This window comes from Seriola aureovittata, chromosome 18 (genome assembly GCF_021018895.1).
Source record: "Seriola aureovittata isolate HTS-2021-v1 ecotype China chromosome 18, ASM2101889v1, whole genome shotgun sequence".
Taxonomy (NCBI): Eukaryota; Metazoa; Chordata; class Actinopteri; order Carangiformes; family Carangidae; genus Seriola; species Seriola aureovittata.
In genome coordinates, this window is record NC_079381.1 from 6,478,500 (window position 1) to 6,503,315 (window position 24,816).

A 24,816-nucleotide genomic window follows, 5' to 3' on the forward strand; every position below is an offset into this window, starting at 1 on the left:
TATTTCAAATGATAGAAAATTAAGATATATATATATATATATATATATATATATGAATGTCCCTGTCATTACTAATTGATGCACTTCTAGACCAAAGCCTTTCTTTTTATAAATGATATTCTGCAGATTCCCCTGCAAACTCCAAGACTGCAGGACTCCCTGAAGATTGGAGACACTAATCACTTTTTTAAAACATCCTTTTCACAATGGAATGGAAATGTACAACTGGACATTCGCTCAACAAGGGTGCACTGCCCACAGGAAAATGGACAAGCAGATTAAAGGAGGTGTATGAAATGGAAAAAATGACATACAAACAGAAAACAAATAGCACTCTTCATTAGAAATAATGTCATAGGCTGATGGAACAAACAAAATGGTACAATAAGGTCTATGTTAATGCTGTGTTATAATGCAACTCTTTATTTTTTACTTTATTTCATTACTTCTTGCTGTGCCTTTTTTTTTTGCTGCTGCATTTTGAAGGTAATTTGTTACAAAGAAGTTAAAAGAAATAAATAATCACTTGATTAAAAGAAAGAAAAAGAGTGAGTGGTCAATGCTGTAGAGTTATAGTTAAGTTAATATTACTGGCAGTGCAAAACATCTGCAGTGTGTTCAGCAGTTCAGTTCTATGAAGTATCTGGTTAGAAATGAAAGTGGTACTTGATGTGTCAAAACAAAACGTTTTCAGATGTGAAGTCAATAAAGTCAGGGGCACAAACTGTGCAGTCTGCGTCATGAAACAAGAACTACATTTTGATTTTTATTTGGTCATTTCATTTTCTCCTATACGCATTGACAAAAAAATTCCAGTTACTATCTGATAAATGTCTTTTAAAAGAGGATTGTGAAATATTATTATTACACAGTTACATAACAAGCATGCCAACAAGAGTTGGTGAAACAAGTAAGACTTATGTTACATTTTTTCAAGGACTCATGTATTAGTCCAAGCAGTGAAGCTCCCTGCTGTATTGGCTTGGTTTGCCTGTTTCTTGTGTCTTTGTTTGTTTTCTTTCTCCACAAAAAGCTGTTTTTCTAGCTCAAGAAACACGAATTTCAGAGAAGCCAAACTTGGCATGTAGGTGTGAATAGGGTCCAGCTACTTAGGCAAGGCCAAAAACTTGTTAGCAGGTGGTGAGCTCACTAACTCAGTAGCTAGTGATTAGCCTCTGATACAGTACTTCCTGGAATCACAAACAACATGCAAATGACTCTCGCAAACTGTGACTTTTACTCAGCGGTTTTTGAATGGAGTTCATCAGTTTCCAGTGTGAGTGTAACTCGGTTCTGGTGGGTGTTTTGTTTAGGATTTGGTTTCATGCCCAGATCAAACATATTCAGAAAACATTGAAAAACATTTTTCACATTTTAGTCTCATTCATTTGGAACAATGTTTCTGTCAACCTCATGAATCTAAGTGTTCAGTTTCCTTTTAGTTTTAGGTTGTTTTTTTTGTTTGTTTTTTGTTTTTTCTTTAATTAAGGGGAGAGAAAAATGTGCTTAATTGATTGTAGGTTTTTCTTTGGTGGGATGAAGTCGCCATTTAAGATTCACTGTTTCTTGGAAAGTTCGACATCTCTTTGTGTTTTTTCGTTTTTTTTCCTTTGTTGGAAAACCAACCAAAAACAGGTGTGACATGAAGGAAACAAAGGACAGACTGAGGTGTGTGTGTGTGTGTGTGTGTGTGTGTGTGTGTGTGTGCGTGCGTGTGTGTGTGTGCGTGCGTGTGTACATGTTTCAATGTTTATATGAGAGTTAATCAAATGTATCTGTGTTTTGTGATCGTGGGCAGACTGGTGTGTGGGGTACAGAGTGTGGCATGGTGGCATGTACGAGGAGAGAGCAAAAAGTTGAGTGATAATTAATGGTGTAACCTGAATATAATTGTAGAAAGAATATAATAATAGAACAATATAATAATGATAAAAAAATATGAATATATAATAATACTTTATATCATTTATATAATATCCTTTCAATGTAATGGTGATACATCTTACAACCCCGCCCCCCAGCAACATGAATGAGGGCCCCAGCGGGACATAGGCAAGCTGGACCAGCAAATATAGAATAATGAATGATGACTGCTGGTTAACAGACATTCATGGGGCCACGATGTAATAACTATTTCATACTTATAATAGATAATAGAAACAAATTCACAACTACATTATGAACTTGGCTTCAGTGTAGGTGACCACAAAGAGCAGGGGGCTGAACTGAGTGACCAGCTGTGTGTGTAGCTTGGTCACAGGAGGGGGTTATGTGTTGACTTGCGAAGCTCATCTTCCTGTGATCATGCAGTGGCACGCGGCGATTTTTACTGATAGGCAAGCAGAGCCGAAGAACCAGCTACAACCCCCCACTGTCCCCCCTCTAACTTATGTCTATTTTCTGAAGAATCTAATGTAATGTTGTTCTAACAGTTTGTTCAAATGTTTTTTTTGTGTGTGTGTGTGTGTGTGTGTGTGTGTATTAACAGCAAATACAAAGCAAACAAATAATGCTTTCCATGGTACCTTTTTTAAAGCAGTTTCTCAGAATGCCACACATTCACAAGTGAGTTTAGCTGGTGTTTCGATGGATCTGACTCCCATCTCTGATAACTCTACTTTATCAGCTTGTGGCTGTAAATAAAAATGTTTTTCAAAAACATCGCTCAAAGCTCGTGATATAAATGCGGTGACTACAAGAGAAAATTCATGTAAAGATTGAATGTGTTTGATATTTTTATAGCCTACGAGTGGAGATAAAGCTCTTTATCCTTCATAACTGATCCATTTTCTTCACACGTCAGCTGAAGGATTCCTCACTCCTTCACATTTATAAAGGCTCCTTCCCTGTCGATGTGGCACAGAGATAAGCTTTGTAGTTTTTTTCTTTTTTTTTTTTATTAGCTCATACATCCTGGTAATGTATACAAACCTTGCTGGCTTGTGTTTTTGGCTGAACAACCAGTTTCTTGTCACTTGAGACTTCTTGTGCTCTCTTTTTCTTCCTTATTATTTGAAACCACTGGCATCTGATAAATGAGAGGTGGTTTTTGGTGTATTATGTGTGCAATAATAGGAGGGAGTGTACAGTAGCGGTGTATGTCTTTATGCAAGTGACAGATGATTTTGTCTTCATTTCAAGTTCATTTTTTGGCCTTATTTCTTGTGTTGACTTTTATGTCAAAGTCTTTTGGGCTCAAGGAGACACTAATAAAGACATAATCAAAATAAACGAAAAATAAAGTGACCAATGGGATGTATGTGAACAGACAAACAACATAATAAAGATATACATGAGTAGATATGATTGACAATAGACAAAGCAGTATTCAGTACACTTGAGCTCCCAACAAATTAGCACCCTGAGTTTCCAACCCTCATCATCTGAAACCCCATCTAATTATATGTTAGCTCCTCCAGTTTCACTTGTTTAACAAGAGATTGCTTTGCATTGTTATTCAGCCGGCAGGGCACTAATCTCCTGAAACACTCTAGTCACTGGTTTCATGTAAATTAATTGTAGTTTTATTTCACATTTTGTTTTTTTTTTTTGTTTGTTTGCTTGTTTGTGGTGGTGGTTAAAATCAAGAGTGCAAATATTTGGTAAAGTTTGGGGGTGTTAAAAGCAATACCGAGGAAATGTCCTTGCAAACAGGTAAAACAGGTTGAGCGGCCATCCAACCAGACGGCTTTATGGTAATGAGGAGTAAGTAAAGGAGGAGTGAGAGCACCAGGCAGCACATTACTGCTTGATCCTCTGTATTCCACTGCCAGGTGTTTGGATGAAAGTATCTGCATTCAGGTAAGATCCATATAACCTCCCTTAATAGCTTAAAAAATGGGACTTGTTTCTTTTTTTGTGCTTTTTTAAATTCTCCTGAAACTGTCTTGTTGAAACTGAGCGGCAACCTCCGAGGCTGAAAAATGAAGCCAACACGGAAGTACCAAAAACTGCACTTCTTCATCTGGCCGATTAAAGCTGGCTCCAAAAGCGAGTCAATCTCCATAGGCTCCAATGTTAAAATACCCAACTTTACAGCAGAAATAAACATAATGACTGCCGGTACAAAAAAAAATTTCTTTTTCATGTCAACTTTGCAGAGGGGTGGATGTTTATATAACTCATCTGTTTATATTTTATTAAGGCTTAAAGTTATGGAAAATTGAGGGCATGCCGCTTTGAGTGACAGGCTGGTGAATATAGTCCTGTCACAAGTCGGCAAATCTTGGTATATGTTCATTATGTATGTTAATATCAAAGATAGAAGAATGTCATAAAAACGTCACAGTATAGTAAGGCATAAAAACGTCATAGTACAGTAAAGCATAAAATGTCATAAAAATGTCATAGTATAGTAAGGAATAAAAACGTCATAGTATAGTAAGGAATAAAAACATCATAGTATAGTAAGGCATGAAATGTCATAAAAACGTCATAGTATAGTAAGGCATAAAAAAGTCACAGTTTAGTAAGGCATAAAAACGTGATAGTATAGTAAGGCACAGAGAAATCATAGTATAGTAAGACATAAAAAGTCATATTATAGTAAGGCATAAATTGTAATAAAACCGTCACAGTATAGTAAGGCATAAAACGTCATAGTACAGTATGGCATTAAAGCGTCATAGTATAGTTAGGCATAAACTGACTTAAAAACTTCACAGTATAGTTAAGCATAAAATGTCATAGAAAAATCATAGTATACTAAGGCATAAAAAGTCATAAAAATGTCACAGTATAATATGGCATAAAAATGTAAAAAAAAAACGTCACAGTATAGTCAGGCATATGTGCATGTCTTTGGAATGCAGGAGAATATAAAAACTCAAAGAAGAAAGACAACATGCCTGGGAACAACCTCCTCATTAAGAGGCAGCAGGTCTAACCATTACACCATGATCCCACCTCATCACAAATTAGAGCATAGAAACACATGAAAACGTCAAAAAACCTCATAGTATAAAAAAGGCATGAAATTTCATAAAAACATCACAGTATGATAAGGCATAAAATATCATTAAAACGTCACAGTATGGTAAAGCATAAAAACAGCATAGTATAGTAAGACACGTCACACTAAAATGAGGCATAAAAACGTCATAGGACAGTATGGCATAAAACATCATAAAAATGACACAGTATAGAAAGACTTAAAAATATCATAGTATACTAAGACATAAAAATGTCATAAAAATCATAGTAAACATTAAAATGTAGTCAAGCATATGTGTATGTCTTTGGAATAGGTAGGTCTAACCATTACACCATGATCCCACCTCATTGTAAATTGAAAGCATAGAAACACATGAAAGTGTCAAAAAACATCATAGTATAGAAAGGCATGAAATGTCATAAAAACATCAAAGTATGATAAGGCACGACAACATCAAAAAAAAGTCACAGTATAGTAAGGCATATGTGGATTTAGTATAATAAGGCATAAAAATACCAAAAAACGTCATAGTAAAGTATGGCATAAATCGTCAAAAATTCGACATAGTATATTAATGAATGAAAGGTCATAAAAACGTCATAGTATGGCAAGGTATGAGACGAAATAATATAATCAGTCATGAACATGCCAAAAACATCATAATATAGTATGGCATAAAACGTCAAAATTACATCATAATATATTAAGGAATAAAAGTTCATAAAAACTTAATAGTATGGTCAGACATCAAACAAGATAATACAGTAACGCATAAAAATGCCAGAAAAACATCTAAGGAAACCAGGGCATAAAAATGCGAAAAACGTCATAGTATAGTATGGCAGAAAAATGCCAGAAAACGTCATAGTATAGTATGGCATAAAACGTCAAAAAAACATCATGGTATATTAAGGCATAAAAGGTCATATAAATGTCATAGCGTAGAGAGGCATGAGACAAAATAATATAATAAGGCTTAAAATGCCAAAAAACATCAAAGTATAGTATGGCAGAAAAATGCCAGAAAACGTCATAGTATAGTATGGCATAAAACATCAAAAACACATCATAGTATATTAAGGCATAAAAGGTCATATAAATGTCATAGCATAGAGAGGCATGAGACAAAATAATATAATAAGGCTTGAAATGCCAGAAAACATCAAAGTATAGTATGACAGAAAAATGCCAGAAAACGTCATAGTATATTAATCAATAAAAGGTCATAAAAACGTTATAGTATGGTAATGCATGTGACAAAATAATATAATGAGGCTTAAAATGCCAAAAAAGTCAAAGTATAGTATGGCATAAAACGTCAAAAAACATCAGAGTATATTAAGGCATAAAAGGTCATACAAACGTCATAGTATGGTAATGCATGTGACAAAATAATATAATAAGGCTTAAAATTCCAAAAAAGTCAAAGTATAGTATGGCAGAAAAATGCCAAAAAACGTCATAGTATAGTATGGCATAAAACGTCAAAAAACATCATAGTATATTAAGGCATAAAAGGTCATAAAAACGTTATAGTATGGTAATGCATGTGACAAAATAATATAATAAGGCTTAAAATGCCAAAAAACATCAAAGTATAGTATGGCAGAAAAATGCCAGAAAACGTCATAGTATAGTATGGCATAAAACGTCAAAAACACATCATAGTATATTAAGGCATAAAAGGTCATATAAATGTCATAGCATAGAGAGGCATGAGACAAAATAATATAATAAGGCTTGAAATGCCAGAAAACATCAAAGTATAGTATGACAGAAAAATGCCAGAAAACGTCATTGTATATTAATCAATAAAAGGTCATAAAAACGTTATAGTATGGTAATGCATGTGACAAAATAATATAATAAGGCTTAAAATGCCAAAAAAGTCAAAGTATAGTATGGCATAAAACGTCAAAGAACATCAGAGTATATTAAGGCATAAAAGGTCATACAAACGTCATAGTATGGTAATGCATGTGACAAAATAATATAATAAGGCTTAAAATTCCAAAAAAGTCAAAGTATAGTATGGCAGAAAAATGCCAAAAAACGTCATAGTATAGTATGGCATAAAACGTCAAAAAACATCATAATATATTAAGGCATAAAAGGTCATAAAAACGTTATAGTATGGTAATGCATGTGACAAAATAATATAATAAGGCTTAAAATGCCAAAAAAGTCAAAGTATTGTATGGCATAAAACGTCAAAAAACATCATAGTATATTGATCAATAAAAGGTCATATAAATGTCATAGCATAGAGAGGCATGAGACAAAATAATATAATAAGGCTTAAAATGCCAAAAAAACATCAAAGTATAGTATGGCAGAAAAATGCCAAAAAACGTCATAGTATAGTATGGAATAAAACGTCAAAAATATATCATAGTATATTAAGGTATAAAAGGTCAGAAAAACGTCATATTATGGTAATGCATGTGAGAAATGATATAATAAGGCTTGAAATGCCAGAAAACATCAAAGTATAGTATGGCAGAAAAATGCCAGAAAACATCATAGTATATTAAGGCATAAAAGGTCATATAAATGTCATAGCATAGAGAGGCATGAGACAAAATAATATAATAAGGCTTGAAATGCCAGAAAACATCAAAGTATAGTATGGCAGAAAAATGCCAGAAAACATCATAGTATAGTATGGCATAAAACGTCAAAAAGACATCATAATATATTAAGGCATAAAAGGTAATAAAAACGTTATAGTATGGTAATGCATGTGACAAAATAATATATTAAGGCTTAAAATGCCAAAAAAACATCAAAGTATAGTATGGCAGAAAAATGCCAGAAAACGTCAAAAATATATCATAGTATATTAAGGTATAAAAGGTCATAAAAACTTCGTAGTATGTTAATGCATGTGACAAAATAATATAATAAAGCTTAAAATGCCAAAAAAGTCAAAGTATAGTATGGCAGAAAAATGCCAAAAAACGTCATAGTATAGTATGGCATAAAATGTCAAAAATACATCATAGTATATTAATTAATAAAAGGTCATAAAAACGTTATAGTATGGTAATGCATGTGACAAAATAATATAATAAGGCTTAAAATGCCAAAAAACATCAAAGTATAGTATGGCAGAAAAATGCCAAAAAACGTCATAGTATAGTATGGCATAAAACATCAAAAATACATCATAGTATATTAAGGCATAAAAGGTCATATAAATGTCATAGCATAGAGAGGCATGAGACAAAATAATATAATAAGGCTTGAAATGCCAGAAAACATCAAAGTATAGTATGGCAGAAAAATGCCAGAAAACGTCATAGTATAGTATGGCATAAAATGTCAAAAATACATCATAGTATATTAATCAATAAAAGGTCATAAAAACGTTAGAGTATGGTAATGCATGTGAGAAAATAATATAATAAGGCTTAAAATGCTAAAAAAGTCATAGTATAGTATGGCAGAAAAATGCCAGAAAACGTCATAGTATAGTATGGCATAAAACGTCAAAAATACATCATAGTATATTAATCAATAAAAATTCATAAAAACGTTATAGTATGGTAATGCATGTGAGAAAATAATATAATAAAGCTTAAAATGCCAAAAAAAGTCAAAGTATAGTATAGCAGAAAAATGCCAAAAAACGTCATAGTATAGTATGGCATAAAATGTCAAAAAAACATCATAGTATATTAAGGCATAAAAGGTCATATAAATGTCATAGCATAGAGAGGCATGAGACAAAATAATATAATAAGGCTTAAAATGCCAAAAAAACATCAAAGTATAGTATGGCAGAAAAATGCCAAAAAACGTCATAGTATAGTATGGCATAAAATGTCAAAAAAACATCATAGTGTATTAAGGCATAAAAGGTCATAAAAACGTTATAGTATGGTAATGCATGTGACAAAATAATATAATAAGGCTTAAAATGCCAAAAAAGTCAAAGTATAGTATGGCAGAAAAATGCCAGAAAACGTCATAGTATAGTATGGCATAAAACGTCAAAAATACATCATAGTATATTAATCAATAAAAATTCATAAAAACGTTATAGTATGGTAATGCATGTGAGAAAATAATATAATAAAGCTTAAAATGCCAAAAAAAGTCAAAGTATAGTATAGCAGAAAAATGCCAAAAAACGTCATAGTATAGTATGGCATAAAATGTCAAAAAAACATCATAGTATTTTAAGGCATAAAAGGTCATATAAATGTCATAGCATAGAGAGGCATGAGACAAAATAATATAATAAGGCTTAAAATGCCAAAAAAACATCAAAGTATAGTATCGCAGAAAAATGCCAGAAAACGTCATAGTATAGTATGGCATAAAATGTCAAAAATACATCATAGTATATTAATCAATAAAAGGTCATAAAAACGTTATAGTATGGTAATGCATGTGAGAAAATAATATAATAAGGCTTAAAATGCTAAAAAAGTCATAGTATAGTATAGCAGAAAAATGCCAAAAAACGTCATAGTATAGCATGGCATAAAACGTCAAAAAAACATCATAGTATATTAAGGCATAAAAGGTCATAAAAACGTTATAGTATGGTAATGCATGTGAGAAAATAATATAATAAGGCTTAAAATGCTAAAAAAGTCATAGTATAGTATGGCAGAAAAATGACAAAAAACGTCATAGTATAGCATGGCATAAAACGTCAAAAAAACATCATAGTATATTAAGGCATAAAAGGTCATAAAAACGTTATAGTATGGTAATGCATGTGACAAAATAATATAATAAGGCTTAAAATGCCAAAAAAACATCAAAGTATAGTATGGCAGAAAAATGCCAGAAAACGTCATAGTATAGTATGGCATAAAACGTCAAAAAAACATCATAGTATATTAAGGCATAAAAGGTCATAAAAACGTTATAGTATGGTAATGCATGTGACAAAATAATATATTAAGGCTTAAAATGCCAAAAAAACATCAAAGTATAGTATGGCAGAAAAATGCCAGAAAACGTCAAAAATATATCATAGTATATTAAGGTATAAAAGGTCATAAAAACTTCGTAGTATGTTAATGCATGTGACAAAATAATATAATAAGGCTTAAAATGCCAAAAAAGTCAAAGTATAGTATGGCAGAAAAATGCCAAAAAACGTCATAGTATAGTATGGCATAAAACGTCAAAAATACATCATAGTATATTAATTAATAAAAGGTCATAAAAACGTTATAGTATGGTAATGCATGTGACAAAATAATATAATAAGGCTTAAAATGCCAAAAAACATCAAAGTATAGTATGGCAGAAAAATGCCAAAAAACGTCATAGTATAGTATGGCATAATACATCAAAAATACATCATAGTATATTAAGGCATAAAAGGTCATATAAATGTCATAGCATAGAGAGGCATGAGACAAAATAATATAATAAGGCTTGAAATGCCAGAAAACATCAAAGTATAGTATGGCAGAAAAATGCCAGAAAACGACATAGTATAGTATGGCATAAAATGTCAAAAATACATCATAGTATATTAATCAATAAAAGGTCATAAAAACGTTATAGTATGGTAATGCATGTGAGAAAATAATATAATAAGGCTTAAAATGCTAAAAAAGTCATAGTATAGTATAGCAGAAAAATGACAAAAAACGTCATAGTATAGCATGGCATAAAACGTCAAAAAAACATCATAGTATATGAAGGCATAAAAGGTCATATAAATGTCATAGCATAGAGAGGCATGAGACAAAATAATATAATAAGGCTTGAAATGCCAGAAAACATCAAAGTATAGTATGGCAGAAAAATGCCAGAAAACGTCATAGTATAGTATGGCATAAAACGTCAAAAATACATCATAGTATATTAATCAATAAAAGGTCATAAAAACGTTATAGTATGGTAATGCATGTGAGAAAATAATATAATAAGGCTTAAAATGCTAAAAAAGTCATAGTATAGTATAGCAGAAAAATGCCAAAAAACGTCATAGTATAGCATGGCATAAAACGTCAAAAAAACATCATAGTATATTAAGGAGTAAAAGGTCATAAAAACGTTATAGTATGGTAATGCATGTGAGAAAATAATATAATAAGGCTTAAAATGCTAAAAAAGTCATAGTCTAGTATGGCAGAAAAATGCCAAAAAACGTCATAGTATAGCATGGCATAAAACGTCAAAAAAACATCATAGTATATTAAGGCATAAAAGGTCATAAAAACGTTATAGTATGGTAATGCATGTGACAAAATAATATAATAAGGCTTAAAATGCCAAAAAAACATCAAAGTATAGTATAGCAGAAAAATGCCAGAAAACGTCATAGTATAGTATGGCATAAAATGTCAAAAATACATCATAGTATATTAATCAATAAAAGGTCATAAAAACGTTATAGTATGGTAATGCATGTGAGAAAATAATATAATAAGGCTTAAAATGCTAAAAAAGTCATAGTATAGTATAGGAGAAAAATGCCAAAAAACGTCATAGTATAGCATGGCATAAAACGTCAAAAAAACACCATAGTATATTAAGGCATAAAAGGTCATAAAAACATTATAGTATGTTAGTGCATGTGACAAAATAATATAATAAGGCTTAAAATGCTAAAAAAGTCATAGTATAGTATAGCAGAAAAATGCCAAAAAACGTCATAGTATAGCATGGCATAAAACGTAAAAAAAACATCATAGTATATTAAGGCATAAAAGGTCATAAAAACGTTATAGTATGGTAATGCATGTGACAAAATAATATAATAAGGCTTAAAATGCCAAAAAAACATCAAAGTATAGTATGGCAGAAAAATGCCAGATAACGTCATAGTATAGTATGGCATAAAACGTCAAAAATACATCATAGTATATTAATCAATGAAAGGTCATAAAAACGTTATAGTATGGTAATGCATGTGACAAAATAATATAATAAGGCTTAAAATGCCAAAAAACATCAAAGTATAGTATGGCAGAAAAATGCCAGAAAACGTCATAGTATAGTATGGCATAAAATGTCAAAAATACATCATAGTATATTAATCAATAAAAGGTCATAAAAATGTTATAGTATGGTAATGCATGTGACAAAATAATATAATAAGGCTTAAAATGCCAAAAAAGTCAAAGTATAGTATAGCAGAAAAATGCCAAAAAACGTCATAGTATAGTATGGCATAAAACGTCAAAAATACATCATAGTATATTAAGGCATAAAAGGTCATATAAATGTCATAGCATAGAGAGGCATGAGACAAAATAATATAATAAGGCTTGAAATGCCAGAAAACATCAAAGTATAGTATGGCAGAAAAATGCCAGAAAACGTCATAGTATAGTATGGCATAAAACGTCAAAAATACATCATAGTATATTAATCAATAAAAGGTCATAAAAACGTTATAGTATGGTAATGCATGTGAGAAAATAATATAATAAGGCTTAAAATGCTAAAAAAGTCATAGTATAGTATAGCAGAAAAATGCCAAAAAACGTCATAGTATAGCATGGCATAAAACGTCAAAAAAACATCATAGTATATTAAGGAGTAAAAGGTCATAAAAACGTTATAGTATGGTAATGCATGTGAGAAAATAATATAATAAAGCTTAAAATGCTAAAAAAGTCATAGTATAGTATGCAGAAAAATGCCAAAAAACGTCATAGTATAGTATGGCATAAAACGTAAAAAAAACATCATAGTATATTAAGGCATAAAAGGTCATAAAAACGTTATAGTATGGTAATGCATGAGACAAAATAATATAATAAGGCTTAAAATGCCAAAAAACATCAAAGTATAGTATGGCAGAAAAATGCCAGAAAACGTCATAGTATAGTATGGCATAAAACGTCAAAAATACATCATAGTATATTAATCAATGAAAGGTCATAAAAACGTTATAGTATGGTAATGCATGTGACAAAATAATATAATAAGGCTTAAAATGCCAAAAAACATCAAAGTATAGTATGGCAGAAAAATGCCAGAAAACGTCATAGTATAGTATGGCATAAAACGTCAAAAATACATCATAGTATATTAATCAATAAAAGGTCATAAAAACGTTATAGTATGGTAATGCATGTGACAAAATAATATAATAAGGCGTAAAATGCCAAAAAAGTCAAAGTATAGTATAGCAGAAAAATGCCAAAAAACGTCATAGTATAGTATGGCATAAAACGTCAAAAATACATCATAGTATATTAAGGCATAAAAGGTCATATAAATGTCATAGCATAGAGAGGTATGAGACAAAATAATATAATAAGGCTTAAAATGCCAAAAAAACATCAAAGTATAGTATCGCAGAAAAATGCCAGAAAACGTCATAGTATAGTATGGCATAAAATGTCAAAAATACATCATAGTATATTAATCAATAAAAGGTCATAAAAACGTTATAGTATGGTAATGCATGTGAGAAAATAATATAATAAGGCTTAAAATGCTAAAAAAGTCATAGTATAGTATAGCAGAAAAATGCCAAAAAACGTCATAGTATAGCATGGCATAAAACGTAAAAAAAACATCATAGTATATTAAGGCATAAAAGGTCATAAAAACGTTATAGTATGGTAATGCATGTGACAAAATAATATAATAAGGCTTAAAATGCCAAAAAAACATCAAAGTATAGTATGGCATAAAATGTCAAAAAAATATCATAGTATATTAAGGCATAAAAGGTCATATAAATGTCATAGCATAGAGAGGCATGAGACAAAATAATATAATAAGGCTTAAAATGCCAAAAAAACATCAAAGTATAATATGGCAGAAAAATGCCAAAAAACGTCATAGTATAGTATGGCATAAAATGTCAAAAAAACATCATAGTATATTAAGGCATAAAAGGTCAAATAAATGTCATAGCATAGAGAGGCATGAGACAAAATAATATAATAAGGCTTAAAATGCCAAAAAAACATCAAAGTATAGTATGGCAGAAAAATGCCAAAAAACATCATAGTATAGTATGGCATAAAATGTCAAAAAAACATCATAGTATATTAAGGCATAAAAGGTCATAAAAACGTTATAGTATGGTAATGCATGTGACAAAATAATATATTAAGGCTTAAAATGCCAAAAAAACATCAAAGTATAGTATGGCAGAAAAATGCCAGAAAACGTCAAAAATATATCATAGTATATTAAGGTATAAAAGGTCATAAAAACGTTATAGTATGGTAATGCATGTGACAAAATAATATAATAAGGCTTAAAATGCCAAAAAAGTCAAAGTATAGTATGGCAGAAAAATGCCAAAAAACGTCATAGTATAGTATGGCATAAAACGTCAAAAATACATCATAGTATATTAATTAATAAAAGGTCATAAAAACGTTATAGTATGGTAATGCATGTGACAAAATAATATATTAAGGCTTAAAATGCCAAAAAAACATCAAAGTATAGTATGGCAGAAAAATGCCAGAAAACGTCAAAAATATATCATAGTATATTAAGGTATAAAAGGTCATAAAAACTTCGTAGTATGTTAATGCATGTGACAAAATAATATAATAAGGCTTAAAATGCCAAAAAAGTCAAAGTATAGTATGCAGAAAAATGCCAAAAAACGTCATAGTATAGTATGGCATAAAACGTCAAAAATACATCATAGTATATTAATTAATAAAAGGTCATAAAAACGTTATAGTATGGTAATGCATGTGACAAAATAATATAATAAGGCTTAAAATGCCAAAAAACATCAAAGTATAGTATGGCAGAAAAATGCCAAAAAACGTCATAGTATAGTATGGCATAATACATCAAAAATACATCATAGTATATTAAGGCATAAAAGGTCATATAAATGTCATAGCATAGAGAGGCATGAGACAAAATAATATAATAAGGCTTAAATGCCAAAAAACATCAAAGTATAGTATGGCAGAAAAATGCCAGAAAACGACATAGTATAGTATGGCATAAAATGTCAAAAATACATCATAGTATATTAATCAATAAAAGGTCATAAAAACGTTATAGTATGGTAATGCATGTGAGAAAATAATATAATAAGGCTTAAAATGCTAAAAAAGTCATAGTATAGTATAGCAGAAAAATGCCAAAAAACGTCATAGTATAGCATGGCATAAAACGTCAAAAAAACATCATAGTATATTAAGGCATAAAAGGTCATATAAATGTCATAGCATAGAGAGGCATGAGACAAAATAATATAATAAGGCTTAAAATGCCAAAAAACATCAAAGTATAGTATGGCAGAAAAATGCCAGAAAACGTCATAGTATAGTATGGCATAAAATGTCAAAAATACATCATAGTATATTAATCAATAAAAGGTCATAAAAACGTTATAGTATGGTAATGCATGTGAGAAAATAATATAATAAGGCTTAAAATGCTAAAAAAATTCACAGTATAGTATAGCAGAAAAATGCCAAAAAACGTCATAGTATAGCATGGCATAAAACGTCAAAAAAACATCATAGTATATTAAGGCATAAAAGGTCATAAAAACGTTATAGTATGGTAATGCATGTGACAAAATAATATAATAAGGCTTAAAATGCCAAAAAAACATCAAAGTATAGTATGGCAGAAAAATGCCAAAAAACGTCATAGTATAGTATGGCATAAAATGTCAAAAAAACATCATAGTATATTAAGGCATAAAAGGTCATATAAATGTCATAGCATAGAGAGGCATGAGACAAAATAATATAATAAGGCTTAAAATGCCAAAAAAACATCAAAGTATAGTATGGCAGAAAAATGCCAAAAAACGTCAAAAAAACATCATAGTATAGTATGGCATAAAATGTCAAAAAAACATCATAGTATATTAAGGCATAAAAGGTCATAAAAACGTTATAGTATGGTAATGCATGTGACATAATAATATAATAAGGCTTAAAATGCCAAAAAAACATCAAAGTATAGTATCGCAGAAAAATGCCAGAAAACGTCATAGTATAGTATGGCATAAAATGTCAAAAATACATCATAGTATATTAATCAATAAAAGGTCATAAAAACGTTATAGTATGGTAATGCATGTGAGAAAATAATATAATAAGGCTTAAAATGTTAAAAAAGTCATAGTATAGTATAGGAGAAAAATGACAAAAAACGTCATAGTATAGCATGGCATAAAACGTCAAAAAAACACCATAGTATATTAAGGCATAAAAGGTCATAAAAACATTATAGTATGGTAATGCATGTGAGAAAATAATATAATAAGGCTTAAAATGCTAAAAAAGTCATAGTATAGTATAGCAGAAAAATGCCAAAAAACGTCATAGTATAGCATGGCATAAAACGTCAAAAAAACATCATAGTATATTAAGGCATAAAAGGTCATAAAAACGTTATAGTATGGTAATGCATGTGACAAAATAATATAATAAGGCTTAAAATGCCAAAAAAACATCAAAGTATAGTATGGCAGAAAAATGCCAGAAAACGTCATAGTATAGTATGGCATAAAACGTCAAAAATACATCATAGTATATTAATCAATAAAAGGTTATAAAAACGTTATAGTATGGTAATGCATGTGACAAAATAATATAATAAGGCTTAAAATGCCAAAAAAACATCAAAGTATAGTATGGCAGAAAAATGCCAGAAAACGTCATAGTATAGTATGGCATAAAACGTCAAAAATACATCATAGTATATTAATCAATAAAAGGTCAGAAAAACGTTACAGTATGGTAATGCATGTGACAAAATAATATAATAAGGCTTAAAATGCCAAAAAAGTCAAAGTATAGTATGGCTGAAAAATGCCAAAAAACGTCATAGTATAGTATGGCATAAAACGTCAAAAATACATCATAGTATATTAAGGCATAAAAGGTCATATAAATGTCATAGCATAGAGAGGTATGAGACAAAATAATATAATAAGGTTTGAAATGCCAAAAAACATCAAAGTATAGTATCGCAGAAAAATGCCAGAAAACGTCATAGTATAGTATGGCATAAAACGTCAGAAATACATCATAGTATATTAAGGTATAAAAGGTAATATAAATGTCATAACATAGAGAGGCATGAGACAAAATAATATAATAAGGCTTAAAATGCCAGAAAACATCAAAGTATAGTATGGCAGAAAAATGCCAGAAAACGTCATAGTATAGTATGGCATAAAATGTCAAAAAAACATCATAGTATATTAAGGCATAAAAGGTCATAAAAACGTTATAGTATGGTAATGCATGTGACAAAATAATATATTAAGGCTTAAAATGCCAAAAAAACAAAGTATAGTATGGCAGAAAAATGCCAGAAAACGTCATAGTATAGTATGGCATAAAACGTCAAAAATACATCATAGTATATTAATCAATAAAAGGTCATAAAAACGTTACAGTATGGTAATGAATGTGACAAAATAATATAATAAGGCTTAAAATGCCAAAAAACATCAAAGTATAGTATGGCAGAAAAATGCCAAAAAACGTCATAGTATAGTATGGCATAAAATGTCAAAAAAACATCATAGTATATTAAGGCATAAAAGGTCATATAAATGTCATAGCATAGAGAGGCATGAGACAAAATAATATAATAAGGCTTAAAATGCCAAAAAAACATCAAAGTATAGTATGGCAGAAAAATGCCAAAAAACGTCATAGTATAGTATAGTATGGCATAAAATGTCAAAAAAACATCATAGTATATTAAGTCATAAAAGGTCATAAAAACGTTATAGTATGGTAATGCATGTGACAAAATAATATAATAAGGCTTAAAATGCCAAAAAAACATCAAAGTATAGTATGGCAGAAAAATGCCAAAAAACGTCATAGTATAGTATGGCATAAAACGTCAAAAATACATCATAGTATATTAATCAATAAAAGGTCATAAAAACGTTACAGTATGGTAATGCATGTGACAAAATAATATAATAAGGCTTGAAATGCCAAAAAAGTCAAAGTATAGTATGGCAGAAAAATGCCAAAAAACGTCATAGTATAGTATGGCATAAAATGTCAAAAAAACATCATAGTATATTAAGGCATAAAAGGTCATAAAAACGTTATAGTATGGTAATGCATGTGACAAAATAATATAATAAGGCTTAAAATGCCAAAAAACATCAAAGTATAGTATGGCAGAAAAATGCCAGAAAACGTCATAGTATAGTATGGCATAAAACGTCAAAAATACATCATAGTATATTAATCAATAAAAGGTCATAAAAACGTCATAGTATGGTAATGCATTTGAGAAAATAATATATTAAGGCTTAAAATGCCAAAAAAACAAAGTATAGTATGGCAGAAAAATGCCAGAAAACGTCATAGTATAGTATGGCATAAAACGTCAAAAATACATCATAGTATATTAATCAATAAAAGGTCATAAAAACGTTACAGTATGGTAATGAATGTGACAAAATAATATAATAAGGCTTAAAATGCCAAAAAACATCAAAGTATAGTATGGCAGAAAAATGCCAAAAAACGTCATAGTATAGTATGGCATAAAATGTCAAAAAAACATCATAGTATATTAAGGCAATAAAAGGTCATAAAAACGTCATAGCATAGAGAGGCATGAGACAAAATAATATAATAAGGCTTAAAATGCCAAAAAAACATCAAAGTATAGTATGGCAGAAAAATGCCAAAAAACGTCATAGTATAGTATAGTATGACATAAAATGTCAAAAAAACATCATAGTATATTAAGTCATAAAAGGTCATAAAAACGTTATAGTATGGTAATGCATGTGACAAAATAATATAATAAGGCTTAAAATGCCAAAAAAACATCAAAGTATAGTATCGCAGAAAAATGCCAAAAAACGTCATAGTATAGTATGGCATAAAATGTCAAAAATACATCATAGTATATTAATCAATAAAAGGTCATAAAAACGTTATAGTATGGTAATGCATGTGAGAAAATAATATAATAAGGCTTAAAATGCTAAAAAAAGTCATAGTATAGTATAGCAGAAAAATGCCAAAAAACGTCATAGTATAGCATGGCAAAAAACGTCAAAAAAACATCATAGTATATTAAGGCATAAAAGGTCATAAAAACGTTATAGTATGGTAATGCATGTGACAAAATAATATAATAAGGCTTAAAATGCTAAAAAAAGTCATAGTATAGTATAGCAGAAAAATGCCAAAAAACGTCATAGTATAGCATGGCATAAAACGTAAAAAAAACATCATAGTATATTAAGGCATAAAATGTCAAAAAAACATCAAAGTATAGTATGGCATAAAATGTCAAAAAAACATCATAGTATATTAAGGCATAAAAGGTCATATAAATGTCATAGCATAGAGAGGCATGAGACAAAATAATATAATAAGGCTTAAAATGCCAAAAAAACATCAAAGTATAGTATGGCAGAAAAATGCCAAAAAACGTCATAGTATAGTATGGCATAAAACGTCAAAAATACATCATAGTATATTAATCAATAAAAGGTCATAAAAACGTTACAGTATGGTAATGCATGTGACAAAATAATATAATAAGGCTTAAAATGCCAAAAAAGTCAAAGTATAGTATGGCAGAAAAATGCCAAAAAACGTCATAGTATAGTATGGCATAAAATGTCAAAAAAACATCATAGTATATTAAGGCATAAAAGGTCATAAAAACGTTATAGTATGGTAATGCATGTGACAAAATAATATAATAGGCTTAAAATGCCAAAAAAACATCAAAGTATAGTATGGCAGAAAAATGCCAGAAAACGTCATAGTATAGTATGGCATAAAACGTCAAAAATACATCATAGTATATTAATCAATAAAAGGTCATAAAAACGTCATAGTATGGTAATGCATGTGAGAAAATAATATAATAAGGCTTAAAATGCCAAAAAAACATCAAAGTATAGTATGGCAGAAAAATGCCAGAAAACGTCATAGTATAGTATGGCATAAAACGTCAAAAATACATCATAGTATATTAAGGCATAAAAGGTCAGAAAAACGTCATAGCATAGAGAGGCATGAGACAAAATAATATACTAAGGCTTGAAATGCCAGAAAACATCAAAGTATAGTATGGCATAAAACTTCAAAAAAACACTATGACATTTTATGCCATACTATACTATGACGTTTTTTAACAGTTTTATGCCATACCGGAATATAACATTTTTTGGCATTTTTGGGCCTTACTATACTATATCTTTTCATTCCCTACCATACTATAACGTTTTTATGACCATTTATGCCTTAATATACTATGATGTATTTTTGACATTTTATGCCATACTATACTATGACGTTTTTTGGCAGTTTTATGCCATACTATAATATGACATTTTTTGGCATTTTTATGCCTTATTATACTATGTCATTTCATTCCTTACCATACTATGACTTTTTTATGACCATTTATGCCTTAATATACTATGATGTATTTTTGACATTTCATGCCATACTATACTATAACGTTTTTTGGCAGTTTTATGCCATACTATACTATGACGTTTTTTGGCATTTTTATGCCTTATTATACTATGTCGTTTCATTCCTTACCATACTATGACGTTTTTATGACCATTTATGCCTTAATATACTATGATGTATTTTTGACATTTTATGCCATACTATACTATGACGTTTTTTAACAGTTTTATGCCAAACTGGAATATGACATTTTTTGGCATTTTTGGGCCTTACTGTACTATATCCTTTCATTCCCTACCATACTATGACGTTTTTATGACCATTTATGCCTTAATATACTATGATGTATTTTTGACATTTTAAGCCATACTATACTATGACGTTTTTTAACAGTTTTATGCCATACTGGAATATGACATTTTTTGGCATTTTTGGGCCTTACTGTACTATATCCTTTCATTCCCTACCATACTATGACGTTTTTATGACCATTTATGCCTTAATATACTATGATTTATTTTTGACATTTTATGCCATACTATACTATGACGTTTTTTAACAGTTTTATGCCATACTGGAATATGACATTTTTTGGCATTTTTGGGCCTTACTGTACTATATCCTTTCATTCCCTACCATACTATGACGTTTTTATGACCATTTATGCCTTAATATACTATGATGTATTTTTGACATTTTATGCCATACTATACTATGACGTTTTTTGGCAGTTTTATGCCATACTATACTATGACATTTTTTGGCATTTTTATGCCTTATTATACTATGTCATTTCATTCCTTACCATACTATGACGTTTTTATGACCATTTATGCCTTAATATACTATGATGTATTTTTGACATTTTATGCCATACTATACTATGACGTTTTTTGGCAGTTTTATGCCATACTATACTATGACATTTTTTGACAGTTTTATGCCATACTGGACTATAACGTTTTTTGGCATTTTTATGCCTTATTATACTATGTCGTTTCATTCCTTACCATACTATGACGTTTTTATGACCATTTATGCCTTAATATACTATGATGTATTTTTGACATTTTATGCCATACTATACTATGACGTTTCTTAACAGTTTTATGCCATACTGGAATATGACATTTTTGGGCCTTACTGTACTATATCCTTTCATTCCCTACCATACTATGACGTTTTTATGACCATTTATCCCTTAATATACTATGATATATTTTTGACATTTTATGCCATACTATACTATGACGTTCTTTAACAGTTTTATGCCATACTGGAATATGACATTTTTGGGCCTTACTGTACTATATCCTTTCATTCCCTACCATACTATGACGTTTCTATGACCATTTATGCCTTAATATACTATGATGTATTTTTGACATTTTATGCCATACTATACTATGACGTTTTTTGACAGTTTTATGCCATACTGGACTATGACGTTTTTTTGCATTTTTATGCCTTATTATACTATGTCGTTTCATTCCTTACCATACTATGACGTTTTTATGACCATTTATGCCTTAATATACTATGATGTATTTTTGACATTTTATGCCATACTATACTATGACGTTTTTTAACAGTTTTATGCCATACTGGAATATGACATTTTTTGGCATTTTTGGGCCTAACTGTACTGTATGCTTTCATTCCCTACCATACTATGACGTTTTTATGACCATTTATGCCTTAATATACTATGATGTATTTTTGACATTTTATGCCATACTATACTATGACGTTTTTTGACAGTTTTATGCCATACTGGACTATGACGTTTTTTGGCATTTTTATGCCTTATTATACTATGTCGTTTCATTCCTTACCATACTATGACGTTTTTATGACCATGTATGCCTTAATATACTATGATGTATTTTTGACATTTTATGCCATACTGGAATATGACATTTTTTGGCATTTTTGGGCCTAACTGTACTGTATGCTTTCATTCCCTACCATACTATGACGTTTTTATGACCATTTATGCCTTAATATACTATGATGTATTTTTGACATTTTATGCCATACTGGACTATGACGTTTTTTTGCATTTTTATGCCTTATTATACTATGTCGTTTCATTCCTTACCATACTATGACGTTTCTATGACCATTTATGCCTTAATATACTATGATGTATTTTTGACATTTTATGCCATACTATACTATGACATTTTTTGACAGTTTTATGCCATACTGGACTATAACGTTTTTTGGCATTTTTATGCCTTATTATACTATGTCGTTTCATTCCTTACCATACTATGACGTTTTTATGACCATTTATGCCTTAATATACTATGATGTATTTTTGACATTTTATGCCATACTATACTATGACGTTTTTTAACAGTTTTATGCCATACCGGAATATGACATTTTTTGGCATTTTTGGGCCTTACTGTACTATATCCTTTCATTCCCTACCATACTATAACGTTTTTATGACCATTTATGCCTTAATATACTATGATGTATTTTTGACATTTTATGCCATACTATAATATGACATTTTTTGGCATTTTTATGCCTTATTATACTATGTCGTTTCATTCCTTACCATACTATGACGTTTTTATGATCATTTATGCCTTAATATACTATGATGTATTTTTGACATTTTATGCCATACTATACTATGACGTCTTTTAACAGTTTTATGCCATACTGGAATATGACATTTTTTGGCATTTTTGGGCCATACTGTACGATATCCTTTCATTCCCTACAATACTATGACGTTTCTATGACCATTTATGCCTTAATATACTATGATGTATTTTTGACATTTTATGCCATACTATACTATGACATTTTTTGACAGTTTTATGCCATACTGGACTATAACGTTTTTTGGCATTTTTATGCCTTATTATACTATGTCGTTTCATTCCTTACCATACTATGACGTTTTTATTACTATTTTTGCCTTAATATACTATGATGTATTTTTGACATTTTATGCCATACTATCCTATGACGTTTTTTGGCATTTTTATGCCTTATTATACTATGCCGTTTCATTCCTTACCATACTATGACGTTTTTATGACCATTTATGTCTTAATATACTATCATGTATTTTTGACATTTTATGCCATACTATACTATGTCGTTTTTAGGCATTTTTATAACATACTATACTATGACGTTTTTTGGCATTTTTATGCCTTATTATACTATGTCGTTTCATTCCTTACCATACTATGACGTTTTTATGACTATTTATGCCTTAATATACTAAGATGTATTTTTGACATTTTATGCCATACTGGACTATGACGTTTTCTGGCATTTTTCTGCCATACTATACTTTGATGTTTTCTGGCATTTCAAGCCTTATTATATTATTTTGTCTCATGCCTCTCTATGTCATGACATTTATATTACCTTTTATGCCTTAATATACTATGATGTATTTTTGACGTTTTATGCCATACTATACTATGGCATTTTTAGGCATTTTTATAACATACTATACTATGACGTTTTTTGGCATTTTTATGCCTTATTATACTATGTCGTTTCATTCCCTACCATACTATTACATTTTTATGACCATTTATGCCTTAATATACTATGATGTATTTTTGACATTTTATGCCAGACTATACTATGACGTTTTTTGGCATTTTTATGCCTTATTATACTATGTCATTTCATTCCTTACCATACTATGACGTTTTTATTACTATTTATGCCTTAATATATTAAGATGTATTTTTGACATTTTATGCCATACTATACTATGTCGTTTTTAGGCATTTTTATAACATACTATACTATGACGTTTTTAGGCATTTTTATGCCTTATTATACTATGTTCTTTCATTCCCTACCATACTATTACGTTTTTATAATTGTTTATGGCTTAATATACTATCATATAGCGGAGTCCTGTGGCATAGTGGTCTAAGTAGGCGCCCCATGTGTAGAGGCTACAATCCTCGCTGCAGCCACCCCCTGTTCGAATCCCTCATCGGACGGCCTTTCGCTGCATGTCAATCCCTTTCTTTCTGCCTCCACGTTTCCTGTCTCTCTCCCCTATACTGTCCAATAAAGGCATAAAAATACTTTAAAAAAAAGATATACTATAATGTATTTTTGACATTTTATGCCATACTATACTATGACGTTTTTTGGCATTTTTATGCCTTATTATACTATGTCGTTTCATTCCTTACCATACTATGACGTTTTTATGACCATTTATACCTTAATATACTAAGATGTATTTTTGTTATTTTATGCCATACTATACTATGTCGTTTTTAGGCATTTTTATAACATACTATACTATGACGTTTTTTGGCATTTTTATGCCTTATTATACTATGTCGTTTCATTCCTTACCATACTATGACGTTTTTATTACTATTTATGCCTTAATATACTGTTATGTATTTTTGACATTTTATGCCATACTATACTATGACGTTTTTAGGCATTTTTATAACATACTATCCTATGACGTTTTTTGGCATTTTTATGCCTTATTATACTATGTCG

General features: G+C 29.9%; 1 protein-coding gene across 1 annotated transcript in view; it reads left to right on the forward strand.

Moving 5' to 3' along the window:
• The first annotated feature begins 3,623 nt into the window (after positions 1–3,623).
• Positions 3,624–24,816, forward strand: part of vsig8a (V-set and immunoglobulin domain containing 8a) — a 47,553-nt gene continuing 26,360 nt past the window's right edge. Inside the window, exon 1 of the mRNA XM_056403338.1 lies at positions 3,624–3,801. The gene's annotated coding sequence lies outside the window, so the exon portion shown is untranslated. The remainder of the gene's footprint in view (positions 3,802–24,816) is intronic.